This window comes from Ptiloglossa arizonensis, unplaced genomic scaffold (assembly GCF_051014685.1).
Source record: "Ptiloglossa arizonensis isolate GNS036 unplaced genomic scaffold, iyPtiAriz1_principal scaffold0077, whole genome shotgun sequence".
Lineage (NCBI taxonomy): Eukaryota > Metazoa > Arthropoda > Insecta > Hymenoptera > Colletidae > Ptiloglossa > Ptiloglossa arizonensis.
Window position 1 is genome coordinate 361087 of NW_027478447.1, and position 16413 is coordinate 377499.

Consider the following 16413-nt stretch of genomic DNA (forward strand, 5'->3'; position numbering starts at 1 on the left):
CGTTATACGTTATACGTTATACGTTATACGTTATACGTTATACGTTATACGTTATACGTTATACGTTATACGTTATACGTTATACGTTATACGTTATACGTTATACGTTATGCGTTATACGTTATACGTTATACGTTATGCGTTATAGGATATACGTTATACGTTATACGTTATACGTTATACGTTGTACGTTATACGTTATACGTTATACGTTATACGTTATACGTTATACGTTATACGTTATACGTTATACGTTATACGTTATACGTTATACGTTATACGTTATACGTTATACATTATACGTTATACGTTATACGTTATACGTTATACGTTATACGTAATACGTTATACGACATACGTTATACGTTATACGTTATACGTTATACGTTATACGTTATACGTTATACGTTATACGTTATGCGTTATAGGATATACGTTATACGTTATACGTTGTACGTTGTACGTTATACGTTATACGTTATACGTTGTACGTTATACGTTCTACGTTATACATTATACGTTAAACGTTGTACGTTGTACGTTATACGTTATACGTTATACGTTGTACGTTATACGTTCTACGTTATACATTATACGTTAAACGTTGTACGTTATACGTTATACGTCATACGTTATACGTTATACGTTATACGTTATACGTTATACGTTCTACGTTATACGTTATACGTTAAACGTTGTACGTTATACGTTATACGTTATACGTAATACGTTATACGTTATACGTTATACGTTATACGTTATACGTTATACGTTCTACGTTATACGTTATACGTTAAACGTTGTACGTTATACGTTATACGATATACGTTATACGTTACACGTTATACGTTATACGTTATACTGTATACGTTATACGTTATACGTTATACGTTATACGTTATACGTCATACGTTATGCGTTATACGTTATACGTCATACGTTATACGTTATACGTTATACGTTATACGTTATACGTTATACGTTATACGTTATGCGTTATACGTTATGCGTTATAGGATATACGTTATACGTTATACGTTGTACGTTATACGTTATACGTTATACGTTATATGTTATACGTCATGCGATATACGTTATACGTTATTCGTTATGCGTTATACGTTATACGTTATACGTTGGACGTTATACGTTATACGTTATACGTTATACGCCATACGTTATACGTTATACGTTATACGTTATACGTTATACGTTATACGTTATACGTTATACGTTATACGTTATACGTTATACGTTATACGTTATACGTTATACGTTATACGTTATACGTTATACGTTATACGTTATACGTTATACGTTATGCGTTATACGTTATACGTTATACGTTATGCGTTATAGGATATACGTTATACGTTATACGTTATACGTTATACGTTGTACGTTATACGTTATACGTTATACGTTATACGTTATACGTTATACGTTATACGTTATACGTTATACGTTATACGTTATACGTTATACGTTATACGTTATACGTTATACATTATACGTTATACGTTATACGTTATACGTTATACGTTATACGTAATACGTTATACGACATACGTTATACGTTATACGTTATACGTTATACGTTATACGTTATACGTTATACGTTATACGTTATGCGTTATAGGATATACGTTATACGTTATACGTTGTACGTTGTACGTTATACGTTATACGTTATACGTTGTACGTTATACGTTCTACGTTATACATTATACGTTAAACGTTGTACGTTGTACGTTATACGTTATACGTTATACGTTGTACGTTATACGTTCTACGTTATACATTATACGTTAAACGTTGTACGTTATACGTTATACGTCATACGTTATACGTTATACGTTATACGTTATACGTTATACGTTCTACGTTATACGTTATACGTTAAACGTTGTACGTTATACGTTATACGTTATACGTAATACGTTATACGTTATACGTTATACGTTATACGTTATACGTTATACGTTATACGTTATACGTTATACGTTATACGTTATACGTTATACGTTATACGTTATACGTTATACGTTATACGTTATGCGTTACACGTTATACGTTATACGTTATACTGTATACGTTATACGTTATACGTTATACGTTATACGCCATACGTTATACGTTATACGTTATACGTTATACGTTATACGTTATACGTTATACGTTATACGTTATACGTTATACGTTATACGTTATACGTTATACGTTATACGTTATACGTTATACGTTACACGTTATACGTTATACGTTATACTGTATACGTTATACGTTATACGTTATACGTTATACGTTATACGTTATACGTTATACGTTATACGTTATACGTTATACGTTATACGTTATACGTTATACGTTATACGTTATACGTTATACGTTATGCGTTATAGGATATACGTTATACGTTATACGTTATACGTTATACGTTGTACGTTATACGTTATACGTTATACGTTATACGTTATACGTTATACGTTATACGTTATACGTTATACGTTATACGTTATACGTTATACGTTATACGTTATACGTTATACGTTATACATTATACGTTATACGTTATACGTTATACGTTATACGTTATACGTAATACGTTATACGACATACGTTATACGTTATACGTTATACGTTATACGTTATACGTTATACGTTATACGTTATACGTTATGCGTTATAGGATATACGTTATACGTTATACGTTGTACGTTGTACGTTATACGTTATACGTTATACGTTATACGTTGTACGTTATACGTTCTACGTTATACATTATACGTTAAACGTTGTACGTTATACGTTATACGTCATACGTTATACGTTATACGTTATACGTTATACGTTCTACGTTATACGTTATACGTTAAACGTTGTACGTTATACGTTATACGTTATACGTTATACGTTATACGTTATACGTTATACGTTATACGTTATACGTTATACGTTATACGTTATACGTTATACGTTATACGTTATACGTTATACGTTATACGTTATACGTTATACGTTATACGTTATACGTTATACGTTATGCGTTATAGGATATACGTTATACGTTATACGTTGTACGTTATACGTTATACGTTATACGTTATACGTTATACGTTATACGTTATACGTTATACCTTATACGTTATACGTTATACGTTATACGTTGTACATTATACGTTATACGTTGAACGTTGTACGATATACGTTATACGTTATACGTTATACGTTATACGTTATACGTTATACGTTAAACGTTGTACGTTATACGTTATACGATATACGTTATACGTTACACGCTATACGTTATACGTTATACGTTATACGTTATACGTTATACGTTATACGTTATACGTTATACGTTATACGTTATACGTTCTACGTTATACGTTGTACGTTAAACGTTGTACGTTATACGTTATACGATATACGTTATACGTTACACGTTATACGTTATACGTTATACTGTATACGTTATACGTTATACGTTATACGTTATACGTTATACGTCATACGTTATGCGTTATACGTTATACGTCATACGTTATACGTTATACGTTATACGTTATACGTTATACGTTATACGTTATGCGTTATACGTTATGCGTTATAGGATATACGTTATACGTTATACGTTGTACGTTATACGTTATACGTTATACGTTATATGTTATACGTCATGCGATATACGTTATACGTTATTCGTTATGCGTTATACGTTATACGTTATACGTTGGACGTTATACGTTATACGTTATACGTTATACGCCATACGTTATACGTTATATGTTATACGTTATACGTTATACGTTATACGTTATACGTTATACGTTATACGTTATACGTTATACGTTATACGTTATACGTTACACGTTATACGTTATACGTTATACTGTATACGTTATACGTTATACGTTATACGTTATACGTTATACGTTATACGTTATACGTTATACGTTATACGTTATACGTTATACGTTATACGTTATACGTTATACGTTATACGTTATACGTTATACGTTATACGTTATACGTTATGCGTTATAGGATATACGTTATACGTTATACGTTATACGTTATACGTTGTACGTTATACGTTATACGTTATACGTTATACGTTATACGTTATACGTTATACGTTATACGTTATACGTTATACGTTATACGTTATACGTTATACGTTATACGTTATACGTTATACATTATACGTTATACGTTATACGTTATACGTTATACGTTATACGTAATACGTTATACGACATACGTTATACGTTATACGTTATACGTTATACGTTATACGTTATACGTTATACGTTATACGTTATGCGTTATAGGATATACGTTATACGTTATACGTTGTACGTTGTACGTTATACGTTATACGTTATACGTTGTACGTTATACGTTCTACGTTATACATTATACGTTAAACGTTGTACGTTATACGTTATACGTCATACGTTATACGTTATACGTTATACGTTATACGTTATACGTTCTACGTTATACGTTATACGTTAAACGTTGTACGTTATACGTTATACGTTATACGTTATACGTTATACGTTATACGTTATACGTTATACGTTATACGTTATACGTTATACGTTATACGTTATACGTTATACGTTATACGTTATACGTTATACGTTATACGTTATACGTTATACGTTATACGTTATACGTTATGCGTTATAGGATATACGTTATACGTTATACGTTGTACGTTATACGTTATACGTTATACGTTATACGTTATACGTTATACGTTATACGTTATACGTTATACCTTATACGTTATACGTTATACGTTATACGTTGTACATTATACGTTATACGTTGAACGTTGTACGATATACGTTATACGTTACACGTTATACGTTATACGTTATACGTTAAACGTTGTACGTTATACGTTATACGTCATACGTTATACGTTATACGTTATACGTTATACGTTATACGTTATACGTTATACGTTATACGTTATACGTTATACGTTATGCGTTACACGTTATACGTTATACGTTATACGTTATACGTTATACGTTATACGTTATACGTTATACGTTATACGTTATACGTTATACGTTATACGTTATACGTTATACGTTATACGTTATACGTTATACGTTATACGTTATACGTTGTACGTTATACGTTATACGTTATACGTTATACGTTATACGTTAGACGTTGTACGTTATACGTTATACGTTATACGTTATACGCTATACGTTATACGTTATACGTTATACGTTATACGTTATACGTTATACGTTATACGTCATACGTTATACGTTATACGTTATACGTTATACGTTCTACGTTATACGTTATACGTTAAACGTTGTACGTTATACGTTATACGTTGTACGTTATTCGTTATACGTTATACGTTATACGTTATACGTTATACGTTTCACGTTATACGTTATACGTTACGCGTTATAGGATATACGTTATACGTTATACGTTGTACGTTATACGTTATACGTTGTACGTTATACGTTCTACGTTATACGTTATACGTTATACGTTATACGTTATACGTTATACGTTATACGTTATACGTTATACGTTACACGTTATACGTTATACGTTATACTGTATACGTTATACTTTATACGTTATACGTTATACGTTATACTGTATACGTTATACGTTATACGTTATACGTTATACGTTATACGTCATACGTTATACGTTATACGTTATACGTTATACGTTCTACGTTATACGTTATACGTTAAACGTTGTACGTTATACGTTATACGTTATACGTTATTCGTTATACGTTATACGTTATACGTTATACGTTATACGTTTCACGTTATACGTTATACGTTACGCGTTATAGGATATACGTTATACGTTATACGTTGTACGTTATACGTTATACGTTGTACGTTATACGTTCTACGTTATACGTTATACGTTATACGTTATACGTTATACGTTATACGTTATACGTTATACGTTATACGTTATACGTTATACGTTATACGTTATACGTTATACGTTATACGTTATACGTTATACGTTATACGTTATACGTTATACGTTATACGTTATACGTTATACGTTATACGTTATACGTTATACGTTATACGTTATACGTTATGCGTTATAGGATATACGTTATACGTTAAACGTTGTACGTTATACGTTATACGTTATACGTTGGACGTTATACGTTATACGTTATACGTTATACGTTATACGTTATACGTTATACGTTATACGTTATACGTTATACGTTGTACGTTATACGTTATACGTTATACGTTATACGTTATACGTTATACGTTATACGTTATACGTTATACGTTATACGTTATACATTATACGTTATACGTTATACGTCATACGTTATACGTTATACGTTATACGTTATACGTTCTACGTTATACGCTATACGTTAAGCGTTGTACGTTATACGTTATACGTTATACGTTATACGTTATACGTTATACGTTATGCGTTATACGTTATACGTTATACGTTATACGTTATACGTTATACGTTATACGTTATACGTTATACATTATACGTTATACGTTATACGTTATACGTTATACGTTATACGTTATACGTTATACGTTATACGTTATACGTTATACGTTATACGTTATACGTTATACGTTATACGTTATACGTTATACGTTATGCGTTATAGGATATACGTTATACGTTATACGTTATACGTTATACGTTGTACGTTATACGTTATACGTTATACGTTATACGTTATACGTTATACGTTATACGTTATACGTTATACGTTATACGTTATACGTTATACGTTATACGTTATACGTTATACATTATACGTTATACGTTATACGTTAGACGTTGTACGTTATACGTTATACGTTATACGTTATACGCTATACGTTATACGTTATACGTTATACGTTATACGTTATACGTTATAAGTTATACGTTACACGTTATACGTTATACGTTATACTGTATACGTTATACTTTATACGTTATACGTTATACGTTATACTGTATACGTTATACGTTATACGTTATACGTTATACGTTATACGTTATACGTTATACGTTATACGTTATACGTTATACGTTATACGTTATACGTTATGCGTTATAGGATATACGTTATACGTTAAACGTTGTACGTTATACGTTATACGTTATACGTTGGACGTTATACGTTATACGTTATACGTTATACGTTATACGTTATACGTTATACGTTATACGTTATACGTTATACGTTGTACGTTATACGTTATACGTTATACGTTATACGTTATACGTTATACGTTATACGTTATACGTTACACGTTATACGTTATACGTTATACTGTATACGTTATACTTTATACGTTATACGTTATACGTTATACTGTATACGTTATACGTTATACGTTATACGTTATACGTTATACGTCATACGTTATACGTTATACGTTATACGTTATACGTTCTACGTTATACGTTATACGTTAAACGTTGTACGTTATACGTTATACGTTATACGTTATTCGTTATACGTTATACGTTATACGTTATACGTTATACGTTTCACGTTATACGTTATACGTTACGCGTTATAGGATATACGTTATACGTTATACGTTGTACGTTATACGTTATACGTTGTACGTTATACGTTCTACGTTATACGTTATACGTTATACGTTATACGTTATACGTTATACGTTATACGTTATACGTTATACGTTATACGTTATACGTTATACGTTATACGTTATACGTTATACGTTATACGTTATACGTTATACGTTATACGTTATACGTTATACGTTATACGTTATACGTTATACGTTATACGTTATACGTTATACGTTATACGTTATACGTTATGCGTTATAGGATATACGTTATACGTTAAACGTTGTACGTTATACGTTATACGTTATACGTTGGACGTTATACGTTATACGTTATACGTTATACGTTATACGTTATACGTTATACGTTATACGTTATACGTTATACGTTGTACGTTATACGTTATACGTTATACGTTATACGTTATACGTTATACGTTATACGTTATACGTTATACGTTATACGTTATACATTATACGTTATACGTTATACGTTATACGTTATACGTTATGCGTTATAGGATATACGTTATACGTTATACGTTATACGTTATACGTTGTACGTTATACGTTATACGTTATACGTTATACGTTATACGTTATACGTTATACGTTATACGTTATACGTTATACGTTATACGTTATACGTTATACGTTATACGTTATACATTATACGTTATACGTTATACGTTAGACGTTGTACGTTATACGTTATACGTTATACGTTATACGCTATACGTTATACGTTATACGTTATACGTTATACGTTATACGTTATACGTTATACGTTACACGTTATACGTTATACGTTATACTGTATACGTTATACGTTATACGTTATACGTTATACGTTATACGTTATACGTTATACGTTATACGTTATACGTTATACGTTATACGTTATACGTTATACGTTATACGTTATACGTTATGCGTTATAGGATATACGTTATACGTTATACGTTATACGTTATACGTTATACGTTCTACGTTCTACGTTATACGTTATACGTTAAACGTTGTACGTTATACGTTATACGTTATACGTTATACGTTATACGTTATACGTTATACGTTATACGTTATACGTTATACGTTATACGTTATACGTTATACGTTATACGTTATGCGTTATAGGATATACGTTATACGTTATACGTTATACGTTATACGTTGTACGTTATACGTTATACGTTATACGTTCTACGTTATACGTTATACGTTAAACGTTGTACGTTATACGTTATACGTTATACGTTATACGTTATACGTTATACATTATACGTTATACGTTATACGTTAGACGTTGTACGTTATACGTTATACGTTATACGCTATACGTTATACGTTATACGTTATACGTTATACGTTATACGTTATACGTTATACGTTATACGTTACACGTTATACGTTATACGTTATACTGTATACGTTATACGTTATACGTTATACGTTATACGTTATACGTTATACGTTATACGTTATACGTTATACGTTATACGTTATACGTTATACGTTATACGTTATACGTTATACGTTATGCGTTATAGGATATACGTTATACGTTGTACGTTATACGTTATACGTTATACGTTCTACGTTCTACGTTATACGTTATACGTTAAACGTTGTACGTTATACGTTATACGTTATACGTTATACGTTATACGTTATACGTTATACGTTATACGTTATACGTTCTACGTTATACGTTATACGTTAAACGTTGTACGTTATACGTTATACGTTATACGTTATACGTTATACGTTCTACGTTATACGTTATACGTTATACGTTATACGTTAACGTTATACGTTATACGTTATACGTTATACGTTACACGTTATACGTTATACGTTATACTGTATACGTTATACGTTATACGTTATACGTTATACTGTATACGTTATACGTTATACGTTATACGTTATACGTTATACGTCATACGTTATACGTTATACGTTATACGTTATACGTTCTACGTTATACGTTATACGTTAAACGTTGTACGTTATACGTTATACGTTATACGTTATACGTTACACGTTATACGTTATACGTTATACTGCATACGTTATACGTTATACGTTATACGTTATACGTTATACGTTATACGTTATACGTTATACGTTATACGTTATACGTTATACGTTATACGTTATACGTTATACGTTATACGTTATACGTTATACGTTATACGTTATACGTTATACGTTATACGTTATACGTTATACGTTATTCGTTATACGTTATACGTTATACGTTATACGTTATACGTTATACGACATACGTTATACGTTATACGTTATACGTTATACGTTATACGTTATACGTTATACGTTATACGTTATGCGTTATACGTTATACGTTATACGTTATACGTTATACGTTATACGTTATACGTTACACGTTATACGTTATACGTTATACTGTATACGTTATACGTTATACGTTATACGTTATACGTTATACGTTATACGTTATACGTTATACGTTATACGTTATACGTTATACGTTATACGTTATACGTTATACGTTATACGTTATACGTTATACGTTATACGTTATACGTTATGCGTTATAGGATATACGTTATACGTTATACGTTATACGTTATACGTTGTACGTTATACGTTATACGTTATACGTTATACGTTATACGTTATGCGTTATACGTTATACGTTATACGTTATACGTTATACGTTATACGTTATACGTTATACGTTATACATTATACGTTATACGTTATACGTTATACGTTATACGTTATACGTTATACGTTATACGTTATACGTTATACGTTATACGTTATACGTTATACGTTATACGTTATACGTTATACGTTATGCGTTATAGGATATACGTTATACGTTATACGTTATACGTTATACGTTGTACGTTATACGTTATACGTTATACGTTATACGTTATACGTTATACGTTATACGTTATACGTTATACGTTATACGTTACACGTTATACGTTATACGTTATACTGTATACGTTATACGTTATACGTTATACGTTATACGTTATACGTTATACGTTATACGTTATACGTTATACGTTATACGTTATACGTTATACGTTATACGTTATACGTTATACGTTATGCGTTATAGGATATACGTTATACGTTATACGTTATACGTTATACGTTATACGTTCTACGTTCTACGTTATACGTTATACGTTAAACGTTGTACGTTATACGTTATACGTTATACGTTATACGTTATACGTTATACGTTATACGTTATACGTTATACGTTATACGTTATACGTTATACGTTATACGTTATACGTTATGCGTTATAGGATATACGTTATACGTTATACGTTATACGTTATACGTTGTACGTTATACGTTATACGTTATACGTTCTACGTTATACGTTATACGTTAAACGTTGTACGTTATACGTTATACGTTATACGTTATACGTTATACGTTATACATTATACGTTATACGTTATACGTTAGACGTTGTACGTTATACGTTATACGTTATACGCTATACGTTATACGTTATACGTTATACGTTATACGTTATACGTTATACGTTATACGTTATACGTTACACGTTATACGTTATACGTTATACTGTATACGTTATACGTTATACGTTATACGTTATACGTTATACGTTATACGTTATACGTTATACGTTATACGTTATACGTTATACGTTATACGTTATACGTTATACGTTATACGTTATGCGTTATAGGATATACGTTATACGTTGTACGTTATACGTTATACGTTATACGTTCTACGTTCTACGTTATACGTTATACGTTAAACGTTGTACGTTATACGTTATACGTTATACGTTATACGTTATACGTTATACGTTATACGTTATACGTTATACGTTCTACGTTATACGTTATACGTTAAACGTTGTACGTTATACGTTATACGTTATACGTTATACGTTATACGTTCTACGTTATACGTTATACGTTATACGTTATACGTTAACGTTATACGTTATACGTTATACGTTATACGTTACACGTTATACGTTATACGTTATACTGTATACGTTATACGTTATACGTTATACGTTATACTGTATACGTTATACGTTATACGTTATACGTTATACGTTATACGTCATACGTTATACGTTATACGTTATACGTTATACGTTCTACGTTATACGTTATACGTTAAACGTTGTACGTTATACGTTATACGTTATACGTTATACGTTACACGTTATACGTTATACGTTATACTGCATACGTTATACGTTATACGTTATACGTTATACGTTATACGTTATACGTTATACGTTATACGTTATACGTTATACGTTATACGTTATACGTTATACGTTATACGTTATACGTTATACGTTATACGTTATACGTTATACGTTATACGTTATACGTTATACGTTATACGTTATTCGTTATACGTTATACGTTATACGTTATACGTTATACGTTATACGACATACGTTATACGTTATACGTTATACGTTATACGTTATACGTTATACGTTATACGTTATACGTTATGCGTTATACGTTATACGTTATACGTTATACGTTATACGTTATACGTTATACGTTACACGTTATACGTTATACGTTATACTGTATACGTTATACGTTATACGTTATACGTTATACGTTATACGTTATACGTTATACGTTATACGTTATACGTTATACGTTATACGTTATACGTTATACGTTATACGTTATACGTTATACGTTATACGTTATACGTTATACGTTATGCGTTATAGGATATACGTTATACGTTATACGTTATACGTTATACGTTGTACGTTATACGTTATACGTTATACGTTATACGTTATACGTTATGCGTTATACGTTATACGTTATACGTTATACGTTATACGTTATACGTTATACGTTATACGTTATACATTATACGTTATACGTTATACGTTATACGTTATACGTTATACGTTATACGTTATACGTTATACGTTATACGTTATACGTTATACGTTATACGTTATACGTTATACGTTATACGTTATGCGTTATAGGATATACGTTATACGTTATACGTTATACGTTATACGTTGTACGTTATACGTTATACGTTATACGTTATACGTTATACGTTATACGTTATACGTTATACGTTATACGTTATACGTTATACGTTATACGTTATACGTTATACGTTATACATTATACGTTATACGTTATACGTTAGACGTTGTACGTTATACGTTATACGTTATACGTTATACGCTATACGTTATACGTTATACGTTATACGTTATATGTTATACGTTATAAGTTATACGTTACACGTTATACGTTATACGTTATACTGTATACGTTATACTTTATACGTTATACGTTATACGTTATACTGTATACGTTATACGTTATACGTTATACGTTATACGTTATACGTTATACGTTATACGTTATACGTTATACGTTATACGTTATACGTTATACGTTATACGTTATGCGTTATAGGATATACGTTATACGTTAAACGTTGTACGTTATACGTTATACGTTATACGTTGGACGTTATACGTTATACGTTATACGTTATACGTTATACGTTATACGTTATACGTTATACGTTATACGTTATACGTTGTACGTTATACGTTATACGTTATACGTTATACGTTATACGTTATACGTTATACGTTATACGTTACACGTTATACGTTATACGTTATACTGTATACGTTATACTTTATACGTTATACGTTATACGTTATACTGTATACGTTATACGTTATACGTTATACGTTATACGTTATACGTCATACGTTATACGTTATACGTTATACGTTATACGTTCTACGTTATACGTTATACGTTAAACGTTGTACGTTATACGTTATACGTTATACGTTATTCGTTATACGTTATACGTTATACGTTATACGTTATACGTTTCACGTTATACGTTATACGTTACGCGTTATAGGATATACGTTATACGTTATACGTTGTACGTTATACGTTATACGTTGTACGTTATACGTTCTACGTTATACGTTATACGTTATACGTTATACGTTATACGTTATACGTTATACGTTATACGTTATACGTTATACGTTATACGTTATACGTTATACGTTATACGTTATACGTTATACGTTATACGTTATACGTTATACGTTATACGTTATACGTTATACGTTATACGTTATACGTTATACGTTATACGTTATACGTTATACGTTATACGTTATGCGTTATAGGATATACGTTATACGTTAAACGTTGTACGTTATACGTTATACGTTATACGTTGGACGTTATACGTTATACGTTATACGTTATACGTTATACGTTATACGTTATACGTTATACGTTATACGTTATACGTTGTACGTTATACGTTATACGTTATACGTTATACGTTATACGTTATACGTTATACGTTATACGTTATACGTTATACGTTATACATTATACGTTATACGTTATACGTCATACGTTATACGTTATACGTTATACGTTATACGTTCTACGTTATACGCTATACGTTAAGCGTTGTACGTTATACGTTATACGTTATACGTTATACGTTATACGTTATACGTTATGCGTTATACGTTATACGTTATACGTTATACGTTATACGTTATACGTTATACGTTATACGTTATACATTATACGTTATACGTTATACGTTATACGTTATACGTTATACGTTATACGTTATACGTTATACGTTATACGTTATACGTTATACGTTATACGTTATACGTTATACGTTATACGTTATGCGTTATAGGATATACGTTATACGTTATACGTTATACGTTATACGTTGTACGTTATACGTTATACGTTATACGTTATACGTTATACGTTATACGTTATACGTTATACGTTATACGTTATACGTTATACGTTATACGTTATACGTTATACGTTATACATTATACGTTATACGTTATACGTTAGACGTTGTACGTTATACGTTATACGTTATACGTTATACGCTATACGTTATACGTTATACGTTATACGTTATACGTTATACGTTATACGTTATACGTTACACGTTATACGTTATACGTTATACTGTATACGTTATACGTTATACGTTATACGTTATACGTTATACGTTATACGTTATACGTTATACGTTATACGTTATACGTTATACGTTATACGTTATACGTTATACGTTATACGTTATGCGTTATAGGATATACGTTATACGTTATACGTTATACGTTATACGTTATACGTTCTACGTTCTACGTTATACGTTATACGTTAAACGTTGTACGTTATACGTTATACGTTATACGTTATACGTTATACGTTATACGTTATACGTTATACGTTATACGTTATACGTTATACGTTATACGTTATACGTTATACGTTATGCGTTATAGGATATACGTTATACGTTATACGTTATACGTTATACGTTGTACGTTATACGTTATACGTTATACGTTCTACGTTATACGTTATACGTTAAACGTTGTACGTTATACGTTATACGTTATACGTTATACGTTATACGTTATACATTATACGTTATACGTTATACGTTAGACGTTGTACGTTATACGTTATACGTTATACGCTATACGTTATACGTTATACGTTATACGTTATACGTTATACGTTATACGTTATACGTTATACGTTACACGTTATACGTTATACGTTATACTGTATACGTTATACGTTATACGTTATACGTTATACGTTATACGTTATACGTTATACGTTATACGTTATACGTTATACGTTATACGTTATACGTTATACGTTATACGTTATACGTTATGCGTTATAGGATATACGTTATACGTTGTACGTTATACGTTATACGTTATACGTTCTACGTTCTACGTTATACGTTATACGTTAAACGTTGTACGTTATACGTTATACGTTATACGTTATACGTTATACGTTATACGTTATACGTTATACGTTATACGTTCTACGTTATACGTTATACGTTAAACGTTGTACGTTATACGTTATACGTTATACGTTATACGTTATACGTTCTACGTTATACGTTATACGTTATACGTTATACGTTAACGTTATACGTTATACGTTATACGTTATACGTTACACGTTATACGTTATACGTTATACTGTATACGTTATACGTTATACGTTATACGTTATACTGTATACGTTATACGTTATACGTTATACGTTATACGTTATACGTCATACGTTATACGTTATACGTTATACGTTATACGTTCTACGTTATACGTTATACGTTAAACGTTGTACGTTATACGTTATACGTTATACGTTATACGTTACACGTTATACGTTATACGTTATACTGCATACGTTATACGTTATACGTTATACGTTATACGTTATACGTTATACGTTATACGTTATACGTTATACGTTATACGTTATACGTTATACGTTATACGTTATACGTTATACGTTATACGTTATACGTTATACGTTATACGTTATACGTTATACGTTATTCGTTATACGTTATACGTTATACGTTATACGTTATACGTTATACGACATACGTTATACGTTATACGTTATACGTTATACGTTATACGTTATACGTTATACGTTATACGTTATGCGTTATACGTTATACGTTATACGTTATACGTTATACGTTATACGTTATACGTTACACGTTATACGTTATACGTTATACTGTATACGTTATACGTTATACGTTATACGTTATACGTTATACGTTATACGTTATACGTTATACGTTATACGTTATACGTTATACGTTATACGTTATACGTTATACGTTATACGTTATACGTTATACGTTATAC